Source organism: Cydia pomonella, chromosome 16 (genome assembly GCF_033807575.1).
Source record: "Cydia pomonella isolate Wapato2018A chromosome 16, ilCydPomo1, whole genome shotgun sequence".
Lineage (NCBI taxonomy): Eukaryota > Metazoa > Arthropoda > Insecta > Lepidoptera > Tortricidae > Cydia > Cydia pomonella.
The window spans coordinates 7,037,485-7,049,659 of NC_084718.1; the positions used below are offsets into that span (position 1 = coordinate 7,037,485).

The 12,175-nt window shown below is 38.6% G+C and overlaps 1 long non-coding RNA gene across 2 annotated transcripts; it reads left to right on the forward strand.

Annotated features, from left to right (window-relative positions):
• Nucleotides 1-9,549: 9,549 nt before the first annotated feature.
• On the forward strand, nucleotides 9,550-11,447 carry LOC133526650 (uncharacterized). Of its 2 annotated transcripts, none has more exons than XR_009800758.1 (2): nucleotides 9,550-9,563; nucleotides 10,778-11,447. It is a non-coding gene; the product is annotated as an uncharacterized LOC133526650 (long non-coding RNA). The 2 variants fall into 2 exon arrangements; XR_009800757.1 differs by lacking the exon at nucleotides 9,550-9,563 and adding an exon at nucleotides 9,570-10,349.
• Nucleotides 11,448-12,175: the final 728 nt, after the last annotated feature.

The following is a 12,175-nucleotide window of genomic DNA, read 5'->3' on the forward strand; positions in this document are numbered from 1 at the left end:
CTTTACCTTTAACGCCATTGACCTCGAGAAACACCATTGGTCGAGACCGCATCTCTAATTGTATATTTATAGCACAAAATCCTAATGTGCCTTTCTTCTCAAGCGTATCACTGGGCTTGTTAGAGCATATCTTGCAGTTACTGCGATAAACCCCTGGTGCACCACATCCATAACAGGAGAACTTCACATCACTTGATGTTGGCAGGACCGTATCCGTTTGTCCATTGCCAGCTTCCATTGTCTTTTTACGCTTTCTACACTCTTCTATGACGTGACCTAGCTTTTTGCAGAAATTACATCGAGACGCTTTCTTCGCACGCGTTGGGACCGAAGTGTCTGATTTGGACGCCTCTGCAGTTTTATCGCTGCTTTCTTTCCTCCCTTCCCCCAGAGCTTTCTCTTTTAGTAAGGCTTCAGCGCTGCGTGCCTGCTTTAGAAGGTCATCAAAATCCTTAACTTTCTCTATAGGGACTTTCTCCCTAATTTTAAGATTTAACAGCCCATAAGTAATGTTAAGCTGCTGCTTTTGATTAAGAACTTCATCGCTGGGGAGTTCGGAGAACAGCATTCTCTTCTTTGTAACAAAATCGTCCGTAGAGACTTCTGGACCTTGCTTGGTTCCGCAAGCTTCCAAATAAATTTCATATACGGGTTTCTTTGGAGCGAACGTGTTTCTTAGTGCATCTTCAAATGTAGCCCATGTGGTGATAATGTTTTTGGTTCCTTGCCACCACACTGCAGCCTCGTCTCGCAGGATTAAAGGTAGACCAGCTAGTGCGTCGCTATCGTTAATGTTCTCAAGCTTCTTGAAAACTTGCACCGCCGTGAGAAAAGCTTCCACCGTCTCTCTATCCTTTCGACCGTTATAAGTAGCTTTGCATGACGTCATACTGCCTTTCCGACTACTTCCTATGCTGGCCAAGAGTTGCTGGAACTGCTCCTGAGTTAGATTGACAGACATCTTGTTTTCACTTTTCCTCTGGAGAGCTTTCACAGGATATGTTGTTTTCCTTCCGAGTCGTGTAACCACGTATTTGGGTTCGTTCGAGCCCGAGTTGGACGCCACTGTAGTGAGGGTTACGCTCCGCAGACGAAAACAACGTAAATATCTGAGTCGGTTTAATAACAAGAACTACTAATATAACTGTATGGACTTAAGACTAACGAAACTATCGTGACGTCAGCAGGCGTTTCGACCGAGACACCGTGCTGCTATCGAAATAGTTCGCAAGATTAATGTTGGAAGGTGTTCAATAGCTTGAATGCAGCCAACCAAGCACTAATCCGCTCCTAGCTTTTGACATCGATCGGTAATTTGCATCTCGGAGGTCATGTTTCTACGTCGACACATCGTTAGCGCGTTCTATCTCGGAGGTGGCGCCATCTCTTGACAAATTGGTGCACTACATAGCTTATTTAAAAACATCACAGACATACTACCAATTTGCAACCAATCTAAAAAGTAAGCTGGTCGAAAAATGCAAATGAGTTATATAATATTTAATATTTATTCGTTATTTATAAATGAGTCATGAGTTATAATTTTATAGAAGTGTGTTAGAAACATTTTAGAAGTTATATTATGCTTGTCATATGTATAAAACTTATATTTGATTTGTTTTTAGTAGGTATTACTAATATTTTCGCGATTATGTAATATAAATATGTAGGTTAGGTTCGTTAGGTAGCTTCAGATGCCCGAAGAGTAAACCGCCGCGGGCTCCGTCTAGTTAAGTTGTGAAGGAAACGTTTTTTGAAAAGAAAGAGTACGGTGGGACCATGGTATAAATAAATTACCCGTAGACCCCTGTTTAGAACGGTGGGAGGAGGAATTACCCGTGGTCCCCCTGTGGTACTAAAGCTGTAATAAGTGCCTACTAAAAGACGCGACGATTGCCACATTCACTAAAAAGGGTTTCAGTCCGTGATCTACCCATACAATATACCTGCCTACGGCTACGAATAAATAGTCAAGGTTTTTCACCTTTGATAATTAGCAGATACCTATTATTGTCCATCGTTAATCTGACTCAGACGTACGTCAGGCCAGGCCACGTGTATGTAATTTACCTGTTTACCTAGATTATTGCGATTAATGCATCAGCAATATGCGTGGCAATGATAAAATAAAGTCCCTTTTGCAGTGACACATCAAAACCAAATGCCTTTCTCTTTCCTACATACACATTGAAGGTAAATTGATTGTCTATGAGTTTGGTTATACTCGTAGGTAAAAGTCACGGTTTCGATTCTCGACCCGGAATTATTTTTACCTACCCTATAAAAATTTAGGTTTAGGTACAGCTAAAATGGGATTCGGCTGGTCACGTCTGCCGAATTCCGAATGAGTTGTGGGGCAAAGTCACTACAGAGTGGGAGCCCGAAAACTAGAATCGTGGATCTGGCAGACCTCACCGGCAATGGCGGGATGAACTGGACTCCTTCTTGAAGGAGTGGCCAGACACAGCACTACACAAAGATCAGTGGGGAGATTGGGGGGAAGGCCCTTGCCCAGCAGTGGGGTACGACAGGCTCCAAATAATAAAGGTACAGTTTAACGGTAGGTACCTACAGCCAAAAATATAACTTGAGTGATCTGTCGATACCCCCCGTCAGGGGGGTATGAGGGGCCGCTACCGCACAATGGCTGCGGCGGCTGTCGCGGGTCGCTTCCCCACCGACTGGTGGGGTGGTCTAATGGCCGTCATTTGCAAAAATATATTGAAAAGGATCACTCACTTATTTTAAGCCGAAGCTCCATAACGAGCAGCCCGCAGTCTGCGTCGGTCTGCCAACGCGTGCTCCCGTTGAAGCTACTCGTTGTGGAACGAAACATACTGAGCAATCTTCGACTTAAAATACGTGAGCGACCCGTTTTATAATATATTTTATCTACACACATATCATAAACCCTCTATGATGCCTCCAAAATCCGTAAATATTGGCCAACATTACGATAAACTGTTTTGTTACAACAAATTTCTTATCTGTGATGATGTTGTTATTGCTTCATAACTACATCAAAATCGATGTGGTTATACATTCAAATTTGGAACATCTCTCGCATGTTACGGAAATAGGCCCCCGACTCTAGTTTGTCTGTCAATAAAAAAAAACTACGAATGCGTGACATGCGTGAAAAAAGTTTTCATTTACCGCCATTTGATGTACAGTTATCTTTTAATTAGTTTTAAGTATAAAATTAATATGTTTTGTTGTTTTTAAAGTAACAATTGCAAAAGGTGCGTGTAAAATGAGCGATAAAAATATTTCGGTGACGCCACCACATATCCGTTAGTTCCGCCAAGAGAGCAAAGATGCTCAACGTTGGCTGTAATTTGGGTTAGTGAATATATCATAGAAAGTTTATAATATGTGTATAGATAAAATAGTGTATGTAACTGTACATAATTAGGCATTAAAACACTCGTGTGATCTTTTAAAGAAACTCACTTCGTTCGTTTCTTAAACCCACACTCGTGTATTTTAATGCCTTTATTTTGTAGCAGTCACGTAAACTACTATAATATGTCTGTATTCCCCGGAAGTGTTTTATTAAAATTAAAATTTCCATGATAGATATTCAAAATACAGTTTGGTCATTTCACCTAAAACCCTAACCATTTTAGTTCAAGATTTTTTGATAGCAATATTCTTATGGAAAGAAAATTAATAGAGTGGTAGGTATATCTACGGTATAAGTGAATGATGACTTCAGGAACAAGGTCCTTAAAGGTCGACCAATATTTTTGGTAGATAAAACAGTCTTACACCTACCGCCTTAGTTTGATTTGAGGTTGTGTGTGGCGATAGCTTGACTGAGTTATTACTTAAAAATAACGAATTTCGTTCAGAAATAAAAATACGACACCTAATCAAGGAGCGGAATGTATTCAAGTTTCTTAATTCGACTTAATTACGCTACTTAGTATTTGGACCGATAGTGTATTTCACAATAAAACGTACATCAATTATCCATTGACCCCGCCATGATGAAACAATTAGACATTCTTACAGCGCACGAGTTTACTCACAATTACGAGATAGCGTTTACCCTGCTCAATGAAGTGCGGAACGTCAATTAGTTTCAGTTTATGACCCGAATATAATTAATGCATTGTGAACTTGGCATTCTGTAAATATTGTGATGACGTACCTAATTTAAAACTTTGTTAATATACTATTGTCGAAATAGAGAATTCGTATTTGTGATTACATATTTTATTTATTATGTATATCTAAAATTCAATGCCAGTTTTAATCAATCCTTATATTACGTAGTTCTGTTTACAAATTAATTTTATAAGATGCAAACTAATGGCTTATAGGCTATGATAAGTAAATAAAATAAAATGATTAAAATTATTGGACAACATTACAAAATACGAGTAGATCTATCAAGTACTGTACTGTGGACGAGCATTAAGTTCAATAACATATGTGTTGTGGGTAGGTTACAAAACTAAGATATATGCAGATATGATTCAAAATAACAAAAAACAACCTTAACTCAGTAAGTACACACGAATAAATGTATTTAAATAACGCACTACTATTGTGGTTAATTTCGTATTATATTTTACTTTTCTGAATACACGTAGGAATCGTTTCTTGTGCTTACGTGCTCCGAATCATGCTTCAAAATGGTTTATCCTTAATCCTACAAAACAGTTGGTCTGTGAAGCGTTATTCATCGTTTGTCAAATCACAAACCCTTGATATTCATTTATCCTTATCCGTCATTTTGAGATCTATGTTTGTTAGAAAAAGGGAAAACATTGAACAAAGATTTGCCAAGTTTTATTAATGAGGGGGTAGACGTCACGTCATACAAGGCCAGTCCAGCCAGAATGATCAAATCGATCAGAAAAGGAATTGGCGACAATCTCCTATTTAATCACCTGGATTTATCACAGATTTATTGAGATATTTGTGCGATCTAAATTAAAAAAAACCAGGCAAGTGCGAGTCGGACTCACGCACGAAGGGTTCCGTACCATTATTTATAAAAACGGCAAAAAAAATATGTTTGTTGTATGGGAGCCCCCCTTAAAATTTTTTTTATTCTATTAATAGTATTTGTTGTTACAGCGGCAACAGAAATACATCATCTGTGAAAATTTCAACTGTCTAGCTATCACGGTTCATGAGATACAGCCTGGTGACAGACGGACGGACGGACGGACAGCGAAGTCTCAATAATAGGGTCCCGTTTGACCCTTTGGATACGGAACCCTAAAAAATGGCTCCAAACGCGAATACTAGCGTCACAAATTGGTATTCTTCCGCATCTCCATTTTATCGGTAATATCGGTCATAATCGGCGAGCCAAATTGGCGTTTGCGTCCGCACCACCTGATTTGATCAGACAATTTAATCAAATTGGCGAAATATTATTCCCGTCTGGACTGGCCTACACTGATGCAATGGCTGAAATAGATATCTTTATTGAGTAGACTATAATGAGTCATTGGTCAACTCAATATGCTACTCAAACGGTCGCTTTCTCCGTGGTACACAATTAAACTGACCCCAGTTGATTATTGTGAGAAAACAAACATTATCTGTTGACTTGTACTTATTTTTAACTCAATGACTTTGTTTTTTTCCTTATAAACGTATGTACTAAAATTTAATTCATTCATGGTATTTTTGCCCACAAGTAGCTTCAATGAAGCTAAATTGAATTTACTAGTCGTTCAGTTTCTCTTAAGGACGTCAATGTGATAAATCAGTTTGAATTGCTTGTTAACCCTTATTTTACTGGTGAAGCCACACAATTAAAGCAATCACTTGTAAACTAAGTATAGATAAATTAGCCAGTAAACATGCATATAAGTACTATAGTCTGTTGTTTGGTTTATTTCAACGTGTTTTTCTTCAAGTACGTCTTGTACATTACTTGAAAAAATATCTTTAACGTCGAAGCACGCAAAAAAAATACAATGTATCACGGAGAAACAACATAGGTACATACGTATAATGGGTGATTTGTCGATAAATTCATCGGTACTTGTATGTGGCTAACGGCTCCAATATAGCTTTCCAAACACTGTATATGACACGCTCTAATCGCTCTATAGCTCTACAAACAATGTTTATTTCAAAATTGTGCTAGATATTTTTATTATGCGCGCCTTTTGATGCGCAAGATATTATTGTGCAAGACTGTACGTCCCAAGTCATAGACTTAACAAAAAGTATCTACCTAGTCACTAGTTTTTCGAATTGACTGTCATCAGTACCCCTAGTGTAACTTTGATCGATATCATAACGTGTCGAAAGCGTTTGCGTTAAGTCTCATTTTGTATAGGATTTTGAGTTTCCAAAACGTCCCGCTTGGCGCGCTCTTTCGAAATCCAATACAAAATGAGACTAAACGCAAACGCGTACGTCACGTTTGGAAATCGAATTTATTTACACTAGGGGTACGGATCTCCTAACCAAGCGGTCCTTATATAGTTCGAATGGCGCATAAGAATTCTATACCTATTCGAACATCTAAAATGATTAATTCATATATACTCGTTGGCTATGATTACTTCATATTCCTTGAGAGTGTTGCAAACGCAATATACCTATATTAAGGCTATAGGCATTTAGGCTACTTTATCTATCTCTCAACAAAACACTAAACGGAAAATGCCGTAAATTATGACATTAAATTTATGATAAAATAATAACGGTGGTAGCTACATAGTTAAATTTCTTTGTACCTAGTTCTAACGCAGATTACCTTTTACATATACATATTGTATATATTGCTTTAAATAAGTACATACTTAAGAAATGCCTTTGGAGTCCGACCAAGCTAACTTGGCAGCGCTTTTGATAGCCCTGACAGCGCAAGTAAACGTCATAATTTCATAGAAGTTTGACGTTTAAAATAACACTTACACCGTCTGGGCTATCAAAATCGCTGCCAACTAGGCTTGGACTAACTCTATGAGCTTATATCCTCAGTCTTTCTTATGTAGATGTAACAAGCAATTTTGAACCGTGTTATTTAAACATAACGAACAGCTAACATGTTTCTGATTACAAGCAAAAATTTTCCATTGGAATCAATTTCAATTACGATAAGTTATATCAGCATGTTTGAACTAAGGTCATGACGCTGATATTCGCGAATTACATGTTTACAGTGCCTATGTCACTATACAGAAACTTGTCGGGATCAATAAGGTTACATAGAAACGACTACCAAATTAGAAAATAAACTTAACAATTTTAGAATATTCAAATAGGTACCTATGAGTATAACGAAGTTATCGCTGTATGAATACAATGGTCTAATAGACTTGTATTTAAAAATAATTATGACTATTTTTCTACTCGTCGACGTTAATGTTTGAATTATGATTTCGTATACCAAACTATAATTGCGTACTTTTCATGTATGGTCTCACTGAACTACTTATAATATTCATTTCGATACGCTGTAGTCAACTATAGAAAAATGAGGACAATCACGTGCTGCTGCGCTTCCATACGTCCCTTGGGTCCTATACCTCCGAGAGTCGGCCAGGCCCCTCTCTCCGGCTTGCCTTCGTTGGCCGGCTGGAGTGAACACTGAGCAGGGGCCGCAGGACTCTCACCTCTGGCTCGCCTTTACCGGCCGTCCAGAGTGGGGTGTCAGAGCTATATGCTCGCAGGGTGGAAGTAAAATATGCATAAGACGCGAGTTGGCACAGTGGCTGCTTACAGCCACTGGGTAGAAAGCGGCGCACACCTCTCCACACCCTGAGCCGCTTACGCAATGTTGTCCCCTTGTCGCTCTGTGCAATCGGCCGTTTTAGGGGACCCATATTGTGAGTTGGCAAGTCACCACCTATCCATTTTTTCGTGTTTTTAACATATGATCAGGGCAGGTGCCATAGTCTCCTCCATAGTCTCGGTTACCAGTCCACTGCTACTCAACCCAATAGCCCGGTTTCTCTTTACAATAGTCCTACACTAACTAATCTAAATAAATAACTAACCTTTTTCTTACAATAGTCCTACACTAACCGGGGCTTGTCCTTGGGTGCACTACTATAGTTATGACAGCTTTAAAGCGTCTGATAAAAGTTACCGCTAGTGGAAATGGTCTGGCAATGTTGTTTATACATTTTTAACAATATTTTCTAAAACATACATAAAAATCAGCCATGACAATATTAAGAAAAATTAGTATTACTTTTACCAACCTTTAGCACCTTGTACCGGACAAATGGCCGTCGGTGGCTCTGGGATCTTGGACTGCTATCAATAAGTGCTATTATTCCAAATTTAAACGCACTTGTCATGTGACTTCGATGAAGTATTAATATAAACTTATCATTCCATATCTATATTCCTGACTGACGTTACACAACGTTTCGTAATATCGGTGATGTCATATGTATTCTGTAGATACTGTAATAACAAGTTATTGATACGCGGATTAAGACTGAAGAGGTAGTCTGTGCCAGAATTAGTTTATATTTCGTAAGTGATTAAGAACGAACCCCGGCTCGTACCAATGAGTTTTTCGGAACTTATGTATGAAATATCATTTGATATTTACCAGTCGCTTTTCGGTGAAGGAAAACATCGTGAGAAAACCGGACTAATCCCAATAAGGCCTAGTTTAAGTCCATTTCGTAAAAACCTACGCCAATTCTCAGGATTAGTTGCCAAGCGGACCCCAGGCTCCCATGAGCAGTGGCAAAATGCCGGGACAACGCGAGGAAGAAGAAGAAGTGATTAAGAACGAAGCATCATACATACATATCTGCATACGTGGGTGTTAAATTCAGAGCACGATTACTAAAGTGATGTTTAATATTAAAGTTATGTACCATATTTGTACATTAGCTCACTGAAAACTCTCTGTTGCTGTAAAAAGGTTGGATACCATGTCTAATATCGAGCCTCTTAGGTTTAAAACCCTTAGAGCATTTAGACTAGAGACGCCTTGTCTATCATTTTCTGTACAAAACAGTCTGCAAATTTTTGCGGGGGAGGGGCACGTCAAATGTACTAATTTAATTTGTTTGTGTCTATTTGTACTAATTTGTACGTTACACACAAGTAGCCATCTGAGATAAACGTCAGTCTATACAAAAGTATGCACGATTGTGCGAGGTTTTCGGCAGAGGGATAAGCTCTTAAAGGCAACTCCTGTCTAGGTAATAACACTAACCTTTAATAATAAACATCACTTTAGTATCCGTATCCCGAGTTAGCACACGTATAACATTCATATCAGAGAATAGGTTCTGCGGTAGGCCGCAGAGCACGAAAAATCAAAATTTCTATCGTTCGAATACGATATCGCCGGAGTGATAGAGAGGCAGACAACGAAATTTAGATTTTCGTGTTCCCCGAAACGGCGTCTGTAACCAAGCCGGACTTATTATATCTTGCGGAGGATGGTATAACCACTTAACCTGTCCAATTTATTTGTCCAATGTGCATTGCGTGCAAAGCATTGGACCAAGAAATTAGACAGGTGGAATACCATCCTTACTTTTTTTTCAAATTGTCTCTTAATAGGCAAGCCGGTGATAGTACATTTCTATTGTCGCCTCGCCCACCTGGTCAGTATTTAAAGTCTAAGTAGAAACCTATAGACTTGGTGCCTGGATTTAAACAGTGTAATAGTACACCATAATGCTAAGTACCTACGCTTTATCCAGTAGCTGACGTAACCAACACTGTTTCTTGAAAATTGAAAACCTCTACCGTATCTCTAGCGTGATATTTGCTGTGGCGCTCGTCTGGATATTACGAATTATTATTTTGACAGTTGAGTTGGCAGATGAACCACGAAAGTTGGCATTTTTGCCACGCCAAACGTGATCATCGGCCATCGCTTATAGATCCCCGATTCCCCACTTCGCATAAAACCAATAACGCCTACCCTTTTTATTTAGCAATATTTTACATCAAGTTAGAAATTCAAACGCTATACATCCGTTTCATCACGTCCACAATTTACGGTCGACTATCGCACTCAAAACCAACCGCTATCTTACGACTTTTCATGTTTAAGTCAGCAACTTGTTTGTCGTGGAATCATCCCGCGGTGATAAGGATAACCCAGGGTTATCGGCTGGGCACGAGACCCTGTCCGTGTTATTTATAACTAACGTCTCGGCCTAGAACACGTGTACTACTAGCAACATTTAACTAACCATTATTAGACTTTATCTCCATGCAATAAGGTTTACGAATGACTAGCGTAGGATATAGTACTCATGTGTGCATTGGCATGGCCTTATCAGTGGAAATGTCCATGCAGGTATGCAGTAAAGGCGTGAACACATTTACAAGATGTGCGTGCAGCGCATTCCATTAGCGCACGGTACTCTGATAGCCCAGCGGTAAGACGTGTTTCTAACCCGAGAGTCGTGGGTTTGAACCCCCATTCGTTTGATTTTTACTAACACTAGTAGCTTTCGGTAAAGGATTACATTGTGAAGACACTTAAGATACCTACATCTGCCATCAAAATCTAAGATGGGTATATATAAAGTCCCGAATCCACATTTGGCTTTCGTGGAGACTATGAGTCGATTTATACACTGATTTATAAGTAGGTATTTTTGTGGTACCATTATGTCAATTTGCTTAAATAGCGCTAAGCTGTGACCGGTCCATTGCCTTGTAGTAGGTAGGTATGGGCCACACGCAATAATTTGGTTCAAGTCCTGTGCAAAACCTAACGTTATATATCCCTATACCCATATCCATTACTTTCCACTTTCTGTTTTACCCTGTGTGATTATTAACAGTTAACTTTTGTCCACAGTTAAGAGCTGTCTAGGAGAGAGAGAGAGAAAAATAATATAAAGCAGTATCGTAATGCAGGCAGGAACCTAAGCAGCAAATACGTTTAAGAACCCTTAGAATAACTTACCGTTGCACGTTGGTATAGCGCCGCCAAAACGTTTTCAAATGTAGAAGCCCGACAGCATTTTTTTGCAATGGTAGCACCATGGGACAATCATCGTCGCGTCCAAATATCCAAAACTGCCGATCTCGAGACTTCAATAGGAGGACGGAGGTCGTTTAGGTTGAGGTACATATACTCCTCACAAACACACAGGCAATTCTGCAATTTTAACAGATTAATATTAATTTTAAAGCGTGTGAAACCACATTACTATGTAATTTGTATATATGTATACACATAATAGAACATTACAACACACCTTGTATGAATATTGCTTAAAACAGTATACTTTAATAAGCATATAGTAAATCCTCGTTTATTGGTATTATATTTATACTTTTAGTTAGAAGAGGCTCTTATGTTACTATGTAATAATACAATTGAAGTGTTTATTGTTACTTATAGAAAACTGCAATTCTAAAAATATAGGTACTAGTACTATTTACTATAACCTAAGTATAGGCCGTGTTGTACTTAACCAATATAAGTAATGTAATAGTAAGCAAAGTGGGATATTGTGAACTACTTACCTTTTATCTTGCTACACGGGCTACACCCTTTCTAGGGTCCTTGTATGTAAAATATATTGGTATACAAATAAAGATCTCTATCTCTATCTCTCCATCGATACCTAAGCTTATTATACTACGCAACCTACCTTTCATTGCTTCACCTAACTAATAGAAAATATATAATAGATACACAAAATACAGTGAAAGTAAACATCATGGGATCTTTACCGCATACGGAGCCATATATGGTAGTTTTATATTCTACTCTATTGATAGCTATTAAAGTTCAATTTTAAACAAATATTTTGTATGAAGAGGTAATCTACAAGGTATAACAAAAATAGTGGGGACCCGTTTAAGGGCATATTCGGTATTGTGTTCTAATTAGGAAAAAGTAGAAGAATTTTTTTTGACGCATTTTTTTTTTGTATTAGGCAGGTCGTCCAGCTTTTCCAAACCCTCTATACAAAAGCCAACATTTTTTCGCGTCAAACAATTTTTTTTCCTAGTTTTTCCCAATCAGAAGACTGTACCGAATCTACCCATCATCGGATCCCCACTATTTTTGTTACAGCCTGACAGGCTGAGCCTGTATGTATGTATGTAAGTCACTTTAGCCACGTACATATAGTTCGTGTCATCCACGATGACGCGCAGATTTGTCAAATCTAACCTTTAATCACATGACAATACGAGTCAAGGCACGCGTCTTCGTGAATGACACGATCTATATTCACTATAA